This window comes from Suricata suricatta, chromosome 2 (assembly GCF_006229205.1).
Source record: "Suricata suricatta isolate VVHF042 chromosome 2, meerkat_22Aug2017_6uvM2_HiC, whole genome shotgun sequence".
Taxonomy (NCBI): Eukaryota; Metazoa; Chordata; class Mammalia; order Carnivora; family Herpestidae; genus Suricata; species Suricata suricatta.
Genome location: NC_043701.1, coordinates 75739930 through 75754866, shown reverse-complemented (window position 1 = coordinate 75754866; position 14937 = coordinate 75739930). Strand labels below are relative to the sequence as shown.

Below are 14937 nucleotides of genomic sequence, written 5' to 3'. Positions count from 1 at the left end.
CCGGTTCTGTGTCTCCTTCTCTCTCTGCCCCTCCCCCTCTCATGCTCTGTCTCTCTCTGTATCAAAAATAAATAAAACATTATAAAAAACAATGCTCAGAAATTGGTTTTGTCACTCCCATTTTATATCTATAAAGTGGATTAAAACAGAAGATTGTAATATGATAATTTTGCACAACTGGAAAATGTCTGTCAGGATTTCAGTCTTCTTTGACAGATACCATAATACATCTTATCAAAGAAATATCCACTTCTCGTCCTCTTGTATTTTGGAAAGAGAGCAGTCCTGGGTAGCCAACAGTCAGTCAGTCACTTGGTCAGTCCGTGGCACCAAAAGAGGACACTGACCAGCCCAGAAGATGGGGTGTGCTTTGCCAACTCTTATATTTTGTTTGTTTTTGTTGTTTTTTCTGTGCCCAGCTAAAACACTACATTTTTTCTAGTCCCCTTTGCAAGTACTAACTATTGTGCATGACTTTCAGGAAAGCACCTTAAGAGTGAAAGAACACTTCTGGTACCTTTTTTTTTCCTTTCTTATTATTGCCCATTAGAGTCTATGGCTCATAAGAGGTCCTCAAATTCTGCTGTAGAAATGCCAAAAATCATGCTACTTGAATCCACTAGAAAGTGAAAGATTCTAGCCCAACATTTTAAGCTACTGTTTTTTAAATTTTTTTCCATTTTTCTAGATTATCTGTTGTCACTATGGATTCAAAGTTGCACCTATAACATATTCTATGTAAAATTAGAATGTATCAGTCTAATGTTACTGATTCTAGGTGATTCCTTAGCTACAATAAAAATCAAAAAGTTCTTCCTCTATGTAGATGTTTTCCTTTTCTTAAATTCTGGATAAACATCCTAGGATATTAACAATATAGGTTCCATTTCTTATTTTTTAGTAATACATGTATATTTTGACCTTGTTAGAGAATTTTATAATAAGCAAGTGGTTTTCTTTTAATCTATTAAAAATAAAGATAATTGAAAAAAATTATGTTTCAGTTCCTGAGCACCAAAACTGATCTTGAGTTCAACAGAAACAGCAGAACAGAAGTTATAATTTCTCTTACTATGCTTAGATTCATATCTATTTATTCATAAGTTATATGTATAAATTTTAATGAAATACTTGGTTAAAAATTCTGAATAATATTTATTGAACAAAAATGAGCACAGTCCATTGTGTATTCTTATTTTTTATAACAGATAATGTCAGTTCAGCTAACATATTCATATGACATTTTTTAAAATTTTTGACATCTCTCCCCCATTTCTCCCACTCTCTAATTTCAGGGAATTTATCAAAAAATGAAAAGCCTAACTCAAAAATATAATTGTCCCCCTCTGTTCATTGAAGCACTATTTACAATAGCCAAGTTATGGAAATACAAGTTATGTGATCACCAATGAATGATTGGATAAAGAAATGTGTTAGATGTAAATAGAGATAGAGATAGAGATATATAGATAGATAGGCACAATGGACTATTCTTCACGCATTAGAAACCATGCGATCTTGCCATTTGCAACAACATGTATGCTTGTCAAGGATGTTATCTTAAGTCAGATGTAGAAAGACAAATACTGTATGATCTCTCATATATGTGGACTCTAAGGTTACAGATACAGAAAACAGACTGGTGATTGCTGGATCATATACTAGTCCTATTTTTAACTTTTTTGAGGAAACTTCCTACTGTTTTCCACAGTGGCTCCACTTTCTTGCCAACACTTGCTATTTCTGTCTTTCTTTTTTTTCCTTTCTTTCTTTTTCTGTACGAGCCATTCTAACAGATAAAAGGGATCATATGTCATTGTAGTTTTGATTTGCATTTCCTCAATGATTAATTAATGGTGTCAAGTATCTCTATGTATTTGTTGGTTGGTCTGTTTATCTTCTTTGGAAACCTTTCTGTTGAGATCTTCTTCCCAGTTTTTAAATTTTTATTTGTTTATTTTTTGCTATTGAGTTGTATGAGTTCCTTACATATTTTAGATATTAACCCCTTATCAGATAAATGATTTGCAAATATTTCCTCCCATTCTGTAAGTTGCTTTTTTACTCTGCTGATAGTTTTCATTACTGTGCTTGTTTATTTTTGCTTTTCTTTTGGTGTCAGATTCCAAAAAATCATGAGGTATACTGCTATTGTTTTCTTGTGGAAGTTTTATGGCTTACGGTCTTATGTTCAAGTCTTTAATCCATTCTGAGTTTATTTTTGTTTATGGTGTAATACAGTGGCCCAGTTTTCCCAGTACCATTTATTGAACTAACTGTCTTTTCCCCACTGAATATTCTTGACTCCTTTGTCTTAAGTTAACCACATATATATGCATTTATTTCTGGGCTCTCTATTCTGTTCTGTTGATCTTTGGGTCTATTTTTATGCTGATCCCACACTGTTTAAACTACTACAGCTTTGTAACAGAGTTTGAAATGAGGGAATGTGATGCCTCCAGCATTGTTTTTTGTCAAGACTACTTGGTCAATCTCTTTATGTTTATTTACTCAATCTAGAAATATATTTTAAGTATCTTTTATATACAGGCAAATAGGGGTTTACAGAAATTAAAAACACAATCTCTGTCTGCAAGGGTACTATTATCTAGGAGAGGGAATCAGGCAGATGAACAAACAAGTGAGTAAAAACATAAATGGTACAAAGGAAGTAATGCTAGAGCACAACAGAGGAACACATACTGGGGAAATAAATTCTTCCTGAGAAAGAGAAGGTCAGAAGCATCACAGAGAAAGCAATGTTTAAAGAAAGTGTTGGGAGAAAAAAATCATGTGATCATTATCAAAGGCAGGTATTCTAGGCAAAGATCACAGAATAAGCAATGACATAAAGACATGAAAGGGACTGGTATATTTTGAAAACAGCAAGTAGTCAGGGTGGTTGAAGAGGCGACTGCATGGTAGAGTGTTATTGAGACAGAAGGTTGGTGACATAAAAGAGCCAGGGGTTCCTGGGTGGTTCAGTCAGTTGAGTGTCCACCTCTTTGGCTCAGGTTATAATCCCAGGGTTATAGGATTGAGCCCTGCTTTGGGCTCTGTACTAAGTGTATGACCTGCTTAAGATTCTCTCCTTCCCATGGGGGCACCTGGGTGACTCAGTGAGTTAACTGACTTCAGCTCAGGTCTTGATCTCATGGGTGTGAGTCTGAGCCCCACAATGGGCTCTGTGCTGACAGCTCAGAGCATAGAGCCTCCTTCAGATTCTGTGTCTCCCTCCCTTTCTAACAATCCCCCACTCATTCTGTCTCTATCTCTCATAAGTAAATAAACTTAAAAATAGTTTTTAAAAATTTTAAATAAAAGATTGTCTCTCTGCCTCTGCCCCCTCCCTCACTGGTGCATATGTATGCTCTCTCTAAAATAAAATAAATAAATAAATTAATTAATTAATAATAACCAATGGCTTCCCATGCCATAATATAGTATTGATTAGTAGAAAATGGAGGAAGACAGTGGTAGAGAACCAAATAATCAAGTTTGCATTTCTGAAGCATCACTGACAGCAGAGTGGAAGACAGTTCTGAGGATGTGAGGCTGGAAGCTGACCTGATAGGAATCTACTGCAATATTCAAGAGAGACCTGGTAAGATGTTCAGCTAAGACAGCAGCGTGAGTTTTGAGGTAAGATATGATATTCTAGGGACGTACACTTGTAGCATTTACAGAATTAGCAGCTATTTGAACATGGGGCAATTGACCAAAAGAGAAATTTGGAATTACTCTCTTCTTTTTGGTTGGAGGATCAAATGTATGTGTTGGATTTATCCAGTATGAAGTAACATGGGCCAGCCAGAGACAGCAAGCCTAGGGCTGAATAACTTTTCTCTCTTTTGTTTTCGTGATCCCTATTGATTTCAAAACCTTTTGGCAGCCCAGCCCACTTCCCTCACTGTTCTGTTCTTTCCGCATCTCTTCTCAGTTCTTCACTCCACTAGAGCTGTTGAGTCAGGGCATCTGATTAAAGTCCTCCCAAGGTGGTTTCAAACAACATATGATGAAGAAATTTTTGAGCACATATTATTTTAGGTTGATGATAAAATATATAATATAGCTAGTTACAAAATAGTATGCTTGAGTGTTAGTTTCTAATATTTTTCTGTTACAGCATCATTTTTATTATAATAAATACACATAACCTAAAATTTATGATCTGAATCATTTTAAAGAGTACAGTTCAGTGGTACTACGTTCATTTATATAATTGTACAACCATCACCTTTTATCTTCAGAATTCAAAAGTTTGACTTCTTCCTCGAAGGTTTGGATGACTTTTATTTCTTGCGTTGTCTGATTGCTGAATCTAGGACTTCCAACACTATGTTGAACAACAGCGATGAGAGGGGACATCTCTATCATGTTCCTGACCTTAGGGAGAAAACTCTCAGTTTTTCCCCATTAAGGATGGTATTAGCGGTGGATCTTTCATATATGGCCTTCCTGATGTTGAGGTATGTTCTTTCTATCCCTACTTTCCTGAGGGTTTTTATAAAAAAAAAAAAAAAGAATGCTATATTTCCTTCCTTCCTACCTTCCTTCCTTCCTTCCTTCCTTCCTTCCTTCCTTTCCATCTTCCTTCCTTCCTTCCTTCTTCTTTCCCCCCATTTCCTCCCCTCCCACATACCCCAGTCTCTGGTAACTATCATTGAAGCTGGAAGACATTATACTAAATGAAATAAGCCAGACACAGATATGGAAGCTATACATAAAGTTAAACTCATAATAATATAGCAGAATGGCAGTTGCCTAAAACTAAAAATAGTTTATAGTCTTCATTTAGAAAGAGACATGGCATCTTAGTTTTTGTTGTTAAAATCTATGCATACGCTCATTGATGATATAACATCCTTAAAGGCCAAGGGACATGGGGAAAGGCCAGTCAGCACACATATGACCAATGACCTAGAAGACTGCACTCCACCTATTCTACAGCTGCTTGTCATCTGGACGTCAGCAGGCAAAGAGTCAGAATATATGTGAAATGTTGATTAGCTGTAGTAGTAATTTAGACTACATTTTGGAAAAAGAAAGTAGTGAGGCAAATTTATTTAGTTGTTATTATTAATAGCAAGATAATAAGTATGTATATCTTACATTTTTATGAAGAATAACAGCTTTGGTGAAAGAATGACGTATATTTATGAAAAAATTTAAGCAACAGAAAAAATAAGAAACTAAATTTTAAATCACCTAAAACTGGAAAATTAGCTAAAATTGTCTTTTTAAATTTTGAATGTTCATTTAAAATTGTGTGAACATTACTTTGAATGCCTCTTTGTGTATGTGTACAGATAGAATGTTCAACATATTGAAAAATAATATCTATTCATACACAAATTTTTAAACAAAAACATTTTAATTTTATTGGAATTTAGCAGAAGGAAAGTACACTAAAGTTGAAGAAATTGCTGAACTTCAGACAAATGTTTTCTTAAAACCTATAAGTTCTTAAAATATCTTTCTAGAGTTAGGATAAATTTTTTGAAAGCAAATTGGTAGTCTGAAGGAAAATGTGCTATAGTTTGGATCAGTATTAGTTGACTTCTTGTTATGAAAGATAATTAGCTATTTTATGTTACTTAAAAATACCTGGCAAAACTCTAAACAAAAAATGGTAAGGCAAATCCATATGAATATAGTGTAAATTATCTGTAAATCAATTATGAATAATATAAATAAGAGTGTATTTTGTCCAAGTTGAGTGAATCCTAGGAATATCAAGGTTTAACAGTGATACTTTTACTAGTGTAATTCAAAGGTTGACAATTTAAAAAACAGAAAACAGGGGCGCCTGGGTGGCTCAGTCGTTTGAGCGTCTGGCTTCAGCTCAGGTCATGATCTCATGATTCATGGGTTCAAGCCCCGTGACAGGCGCTGTGCTGCTATCTGGCTCAGAGCCTGGAGCCTGTCTTCAGATTCTGTGTGTGTCTCTCTCTCTCTGACCCTCTCCTGCTCAAGCTCACTTTCTCTCTCTTTCTCTCTCGCAAAAATAAATAAAACATTTTTTAAAAAATAAAAAAATAAATAAAACACAGAAAACAGCAAACAATTATCAAAATTGACACACAAATTCCTGACAACCATACATGACAAACAAGCAAACCAACCAATAAACAAGACCATATCTGTGTCCTGTGATGTGATTCTTACACAGTGTTCCTCCCTAAGGGTAAATATTCAAAAGTAAAGACAGTCTATGAGTTGTGGATTCTTCTACACCTCCATCTCCCCCATATACCAGTGCCCAGATTTATTGCTCCATTCATAGGCTCTTTATACAGAGTTCTTGGCACAGAAGGTCATAATAGGTTTACTTAAACGCTTATTCTCTATCACATCTTGTTCTATATTCCTGAATATTTAGCTTTACATTTAGTATAAGTTGATTTACCATCTTGTAGTCAGAAACTCATTATGAATAAAACAATAATAATCATGAAAAACACCTGTGGTCTCTCTATTCAATAAAAAATTATTTTTCATGAGTTCAGTTCTATGTTCGTGGTGAAATTATTTCTTGAGAAGAGACCACAAAAGTTTTAATGTTTACAACTGTATTTCTAGATAGTAGTATTTATATTACAATCACATGGGAACAGATGGATGATGGTACGAATGACCGAGAAGATTAAATAAATCAATTAATTAATTGGATCAAGGAGTTTATAATAAATATACCTAGCAAAATATCTATGCGGCCTTTACTAGTAAGGAAGAGGTTTCAAAGGTCACAAAATACCACATTCCCCCCCCCCCATTCTTACCTAAACCTCAAATATAGTATACGTAGTATTCCAATTTCAGATCTGGTGATACGTGGGAAGGGAGAGATTCATTTAAGTATAGTACTTTTTAATTACTTTGAAAAATGGATCAAAATAAACATGACTTTGTTTCACACGCTAAAAATTTGATTTTTGGATCTCTTTAATCTGAACTTTTCTTTTCTTTCTAGAATGTCTACTCCAGTGTACTTTATAGCTATTATACTAGTTCTGATACACTAACTGCAACTGAATATTTAATAACCTGTCCTTCTCTCTTTAGACTAACATATCCTAAGCACAGATCCTAAGTTTTCAAGTGTTTAGGGTATGCCTTAGCTTCATAGGTAGAAACCCACCAAACGATATTTAAAGGTATCAAAATACTCAAACACCATCCAAATAGGATACCATGTACCCTGGGAAAGATTAGTCCCCTCAGAAAGCCTGAGCCAGGTGCTACTTCCTGCTCTGTCCTCTGGAATACGGCTCTATTTTGATCCTTTTCAAGATTCCCCATTTTGTCTGTTAGAGAAAACACTTAATATCCCAATTCAATCTCATGACTGTTAAGCTATCAATGGCCAAATATAGAAATATAACTTAAATGAAAGGGATAAGGGCACCTGGGTAGCTCAGTCAGTTAAGCTTTGGACTTCAGCTCAGGTCATAATCTCCCAGTTCTCAGGTTCAAGCCCCACATCAGGCCTGTGCTCAGGTCCTGGAATCTGCTTCAGATTCTGTGTCTCCTCTCTCTGCCCCCCACCCCCACCCCCATGCTCTATCTCTTTCTCTCAAAAATAAGTAAAAACACTTAACAATTTAAAAACATAATAAATGGAGGGGATATTAGAAGGACATGTGACCTCTGCAGTTCTTAAATCTTCCAAACACTCTTAAAACCCTCACACTTTGCAGACAAAGTGACATGCAGAGAGCATTAAGTGGCCTACCTAAAGGCAGAGATTTAACTAATGAAAAAATGGGACTGGAGGTCAGTCCAGGAGATTCCTAGCCCTGCACTTTTTCTAACAAGAAAACGTTTCTAAGTGCGTTCACTGAATCATCTTAATGAGAGTCAATGCATGTACTTACATATTTGAAAATTCTCGGCCCCACCACACAATCAGAATCAGGTTTCCATAGGGATAGCCATCTTTAGTATTCAAAATATTTAACAATAATTATGGCACAGATATGGACTGTTCAGAACAGAATTAAATTTAAGTCCTAAAGGATACCAGCTGTCAACAATGGATATTTGGTAGTGTTATTTACCAGATGACTATCAGGGCTGCCTTCATATAATACTGAGAACCCCGTATAAGCCCCTTGCTCCTGCCGGTTTTGTGCTCCCAAATGGGGATTTTCTATTTGCCTCCGTGTGCCAGGACTGCATGAATTTTAGAAGGAGGAACTCGCTGAGATTAAATACTTACAATAAAAATAGATTTGAGGATTTTTCTCCCCACATGTTAAGTGATAAAACTCTTATCTCAAGTTTTAGATAATGACTATTTGACATTAAGATTTGAAAAGTGCCTTGGCATTCTTACAATAGAAGAGTTGAAAAGACATAAATTACTGTCTTTGAATACTTTTTCACTACATGTTATTTATCAAAAAGAAAAATAATAATTCCACTGTCACTATTGACTTATTAACAATACTAGCTAACTTAGGGTAACTGTAGGAATAAAAAGTAACTATAATCACTTACAGTAAAATGGAAGATTTGTGACTTTCATTACACAGTAGTATTTTTAAAAACTCAAATTATTGGGCCAAGGTTTTGCACCTTTATTTTGAATGGATGACATTTGCAAAGGTAAGCCATGTAAGTTCATGACTGACAGCTTGAATTTTGTTCTTTGCAGCTTGTTTTCCTAGGAAACCTTTGGGAAATTGATTTGAAATACTGAATGGGAATTTGGTGAATAGACACTAAAAATTTACAATGGACAAATAAGATGTGACCCAGCCCAGAGAACAAAATGAAAGGTTCGTGCAATAGGGTCAGTAGCTCTGACTTCAATTTCATCTCAGAGGTAACCTTCCAATACCTTCTCCCATTGAGTGACAGGATAAGAAGCCAAAGGCAGAAAATCAGCCTAATTCTCCCAGGCAGAAAGTCAGAAATTTCCAAAGAAGCCCTGGGAGTGACTCAAAAAGAGCAACTAATTCTCATAGGCATCTGTCGACTTGATTGTTTATGGCTAGCTTGTTCCTTTTTTAAGGCAATAACAGAAACTGAGTGAAGCTTGAGATTTTTCTTTTAAATAGGGATATTCATCAGAGAATAGAAAAGATTGAAGCGAGTTCACAAACGGGACATTTCAACAGGTTTAGTCAATATAACATTATTTAGTAGACTCTTCTGGGTATTGACTATCAGATGAAGGCCTGTGGTATATGATTATTAAAAGTCTTATTCACAAACCTCTTAAGTGCCTGCATTTCAAAAGCAGAAATGTTCTTGGGCAAATCAGGTTCTTTTGATTTCTTTGGATAAAATATTGATTTAATTTTCAAATTGCTTTTTATTTTATTCATCAGGTTATAGATATTAATATTTTAAAATAGGTAACATTATTTTAGAATTGCTTCAGTAATATAATCTACATTTTTATTTGCTTAGAGTAGAGAAAGTTAAAAGTAAAATACAAATAAAATAACAGATTGAATTTTACAGGAGAATGAACGACTTGCCTATTACTGTTCCCTTTTTCTGCTCATATGCTCTTATTTGCTACTTGTATGTCAGAGGTATCTGGAAGCCACACTGTATTTGGCTATATCAGACACACTGGAAACACTTTTACTAGCAAGTGGTATGAATGAATAATATTCAATCAAACAATAGCTAACATTTATTTGTTGGAAAAGTACTATGTGCGAGTTGCCCTATTAAACATTTCACAAATGTAACTTAGTTAACCATTTATAGCAATCCTAAGATATATATCTTTTATCTGTGGAGCTGGGAAAATTAAAATTAAATAATTTGCCCAAGATTTTAAGCATCAAAGATAGCAGAGTTGGACTAGGAATCTACGTTAGCTTGGCTCTGAAACATATTCTCTATACTCTACATTTTCTCTTCTTATATGTAGGTAAATTATGTTACAGTTACTAACTACTGTATTCAAGAAGTTAAAAAGTAAAGGTATTTGATTCAATATAACTAAAGTTTTGACATTCCCCTCTCTTAGTATTAGACCACTTTTTATATCATCTGCTAGTACTAACTAATAAGAAAACAAAACAGATGAAATATGAGAGATGGAATCATTATTATTTTTTCATTGACAACAAAACCAATAGGAATCTGGGCTCTGCTCTCCAATATTTGAGTTAGAAATTTAAATAATAATTGATCAGTGATTGGAAGCATACATATGGCATTCTTATAATTTGATTCATTTTCAGGTCTCCTTATAGAACCTTGATCACATTTTTTTCTATACTTTACATGTTCACATATAAGCACTTTAATTGTACTATTTACCTTTAACACTTTTAACTTAATTTACACAGTTCATTTTATTCTCTTTCAACTGAGCCCCAGAATACATGTCTGTCCCAATTATAGTTACCTTGACTATTCTGATTCCCTTAGTTCCAGAAATGTGCAGGAATTACTTCTGAAATATTTCAAAGTCATTTTGAGGATTGTCTATTTATATAGCAGACTTTAGGAAGAAAAACTGCCAATGTCTGAATGATGTTACTTTGTTTCTATAAGTCTATAGGACATCTACAGGAAACTACTTCGGCTTATCATTTACACCCATTGCTGCATTTTAAATGTATAGCAATTTACATGTCTCCTAATTTCAATACAAGCACTCTTAGAAGTACTTGACTGGCAATTGCTATTGGCATGTTGATTATCTATTCCTACGTTTAGATTAATGTCACATCCTAATATGCTTATAAGTAGTTCTGTAGTTTTTATGGGTACATTATTGCATCTTACAAAATGGGCTTAAGCTCTAAGATATTTTTTCTATCTCATTACTGATAAACATTCATTGATTTTTTTGATCATCTTTTGAGTACTTTTAAATTTACCAAAAATGTAGATCCCATCAATATCTCTGACCACGTACTGATGTTTACAGATGTTCTATGGTAATAATGTTTCTAGGGAATGATAGTTTAATGCTTCCCTGTTGGAGGATAATGAGTTTAAACATCATTTGGAAGCTCAATGATCTCTTTAATTGGAGACTGATTCAGAATATGCAGAAGATCCTAGTTCATTCTGATTTTATGCCCAAAGTATCTGGGAGTGGTAAATGCAGGACAGAATTCAGGAACTAAGTGGAAAATATATCTAGTTTTTGTGACTTTAAAGGTGAAAGGACAGATTTCATTTGTTTAATTCCCCGATCTAAGCTTTACAGAACTAACTGAAAATGAAAAAAAAAAAAAAGAGGATTTATTCTTTGGATTAATGCACTGATTCCCCAAATCAATTATAATGAATGTCTCTGAATAATCTAGTGAAGAAAACACATTGTATTCATGATCTTTGCTCACTAAAATGGAGCACTGGGTCTGGTCCACACAGGAAATATGTATACATTTGTGGAATTAATCAGTTTATTAAAATTATAATATATGGTTTTGTTCATGAATACAATAGTTTATAGAGCATAAACGACTCCTTAAACCAAAATCTGATGGTTTTAAAGGGTGAATAATGCTATAATCAGAAAACCAAAGAATTGATTGTCTGCTCCTACATAACACAGTGCTGCACCTCATATATGTAAAGTAATATTTAATGTATGAATATGTTAGTGAAGTCATCAAAACCAATATAGCTTCAGCATTTAAACTATCACGCTATTTGGTCACAATAACACATCTTTATTGTTTCAGTGATTATCTTTTCAAGAAATAACCATGGTTTGATTCCTGAATATTCCAATGTGTTCATTTATTACATATGTATACTAGCCCTTTTTTTTTCAATTACCTGTAAAAAATGGTTGATGACATTTTTAGAAATATGAGGTACCTAATCATGTAAAATTTATTTAATTTTTTGATATTTATACAACAATAATGAAGCAACAGAAGAGAAATCAAGAAACTGATCCTATTCACAACTGCATGAAAAAACCATAAAATACTAGGAATACACCTAACCAAATATATAAAAGATCTGTATGATGAAAACTATGAAAACATATAAAGGAAATTGAGGAAGACACAAAGAAATGGAAAAAAAGTCCATGCTCATGGATAGGAAGGATAAACATTGTGAAGATGTTATTATTACCCAAAGCAATCTACACATTCAATGCAATCCCAATCAGCATTGCACCAGCATTCTTCACAAAGCTAGAGCAAACTATCCTGAAATTTGTATGAAACCACAAAAGATCCAAAATAGCCCAAGTTATATTGAAGAAGAAAACCAAAACGGGAGGCATCACAATCCCAGAGTTTAGCCTCTACTACAAAGCTGTCATCATCATGACAGTATGGTATTGGCACAAAAACAGACACATAGACCAATGGAATAGAATAGAGAACCCAGAATGGGACCTTCAAATGTATGGCCAAGTAATCTTTGACAAAACAGTAAAGAGTGTCCAATGGAAATAGACTCTCTCTTTAGCAGGTGGTGCTGGGAGAACTGAACAGCAACATGCAGAAGAAGGAAACTAGACCACTTTCTTACACCATACACAAAAATAAACTCAAAATGGATGAAGGATCTCAATGTGAGATAGAAAACCATAAAAACCCTAGAGAAGAAAATGGGAAACAACCTCCTTGACCTCAACCGCAGCAATTTCCTACTCGACACATCCCCAAAGGCAAAGGAATCAAGAGCAAAAATGAACTATTGGGACCTCGTCAAGATAAAAAACTTCTGCACCACCAAGGAAACAATCAAGAAAACTAATAGGCAACTGATAGAATGGGAACAGATAGTGGCAAATGACATATCAGATAAAGGGCTAGTATCCAAAATCTACAAGGAACTCACCAAACTCCACATCTGAAAAACAAATAATCCAGTGAAGAAATGGGCAGAAGACATGAATAGACACTTCTCCAAAGAGGACGTCCAGATGTCCAACAGACACATGAAACAATGATCAGCATCACTCATCATCAGGGAAATACAAATCAAAACAACACTGAGATACCACCTCACGTCAGTCAGAGTGGCTAAAAGGAACAAATCAGGAGACTGTAGATGCTGGCGAGGATGTGGAGAAACCTACACTGTTGGTGGGAATGTAAACTGGTGCAGCCACTCTGGAAAACAGTGTGGAGGTTCCTCAAAAAACTATCAATAGTTCTCCCCTATGACCCAGCAATAGCACTGCTGGGGATCTACCCAAGGGATACAGAAGTGCTGATGTATAGGGGCACATGTACCCCAATGTTCATAGTGGCACTTTCAACAATAGCCAAATCATAGAAAGAGCCTAAGTGTCCATGAACTGAGGAACGGATCAAAAAGATGTGGTTTATATATACAATGGAGAACTACATGGCAATGAGAAAGAATGAAATCTGGCAATTTGTGGCAACATGGATGGAACTCGAGGATGTCATGTTAAGTGAAATAAGTCAAGCAAATAAAGACAAATACCATATGTTTTCACTCATAAATGTAACAAAAGAAACTGAGAAAAGGACTATGTAGAACAAGAAGGGAAAGAAATAGTTGGGGAAAGGGAGGGAGGCAAACCATGAGAGACTCTTGAATACTGAGAACACACTGACGGCTGATGGGGGAGGGGAGAAATTAAGGGGGGTGATGGGAATGGAGCCGGGCACTTGTTGGGATGAACACTGGGTGTTATACAGAAACCAACTTGACAATAAACTGTGAAAGAAAAAAAATAATTTGATGACAAAAATGTGCCTCATATTTCTCATTTTTTCCCTGTGATATGACCAACAAAGAATAGTAAGCCAAATGAGAGCTTCATATTCTAGTAATTTATGCAGTTTCAATGTGGTCAGAACATATAAAAAATCACTAATTTGTCTTCTTCCTTTTGGTAAACACATCTAACCTCATGAGAGGGACATTCATATTTCCTGTCAGACAAAAGTATGTGGAAAGATGTAAAAAGTAGAGAGGAGATATGTGATACCTTTTCTCATAACTAAAATAAATTTTAAAATACCAAGTTTGGTACTGAGAGTCAAATGACATGAGCTAACAAACATCCTTCATCTTAATAGCATCTCTGCATTAGATGGAGTAAATTTTCTATGGAAGGTAAAAGAAAGTGTAAGAGTATCTACCTATCTAATGACTTGATTAGAGTTAAGCATTTACAACTAACAAAGACCTTTGTGATATGAGTTCTGTCAGGAAATAGCGAGAGAAGCTAAAGCTAATGCTAATTAAAAGGCTTTAAAGTAAAAAGGGGATGGGCTAAATGGGTGATGGGCATTAAGAAAGATACTTGTTGGGATGAGCACTGGGTGTTTTATATAAGTGATGAATCACTAAATTCTATTCCTAAAATCATTATTGCATTATATGTTAAGTAACTTGGGTTTAAATTAAATAATAAATTGTTAAAAAATTAAATAAAAGTAAAAATGTGGCAAATAAGATTAAACTCTGATAGACAGAAGAACTATTAAGTGGTGCTGAGGAGGAGTAGACTGAGTGCTCACTTAGAGAAAATACAGGTTGCACAGACACCTTTATGCAATACTTGGATAATATCCAAAATTAGCAAATACCTCTGCTACTTTCTTGGCTTATATATGGCTCCATACCTCACATCAATATGCACCAGACTGCCTAACTTTCTCATATTTATCAAGTCAGAAAAATGCACCTTGGGGATTAACATGTATAGATTTCTACTGGAGGTCAGGCGTGAACAAGAATGGTGATGAATACTTAAAATTCGACCTCATTTATTTTTGTTTGGTTTTTTTTTAATTTTTATTTTTTTTTCATGATCTGTGAATTTGTTTTTAATTATCTTAAGCCTTATCACATAATTTACAAATCTGTGCTGATGATATATCTCCTCTACTTTACCCCTTCTAATGAGTTGGCAGAAGCACCATTACCAATCATACACATATGGTAATTCCACAGTTGTATTTGTGAATAGCTGTTTAGAAGACAATGCTGAATTATAACATA

At 34.6% G+C, this 14937-nt stretch overlaps 1 protein-coding gene across 1 annotated transcript in view; it reads right to left on the bottom strand.

The window, feature by feature from the left end:
* The window catches only part of ZNF804B (zinc finger protein 804B), a 502964-nt gene that overhangs the window by 137547 nt on the left and 350480 nt on the right, over positions 1-14937 (bottom strand). The gene's annotated exons all lie outside the window — the stretch shown is intronic.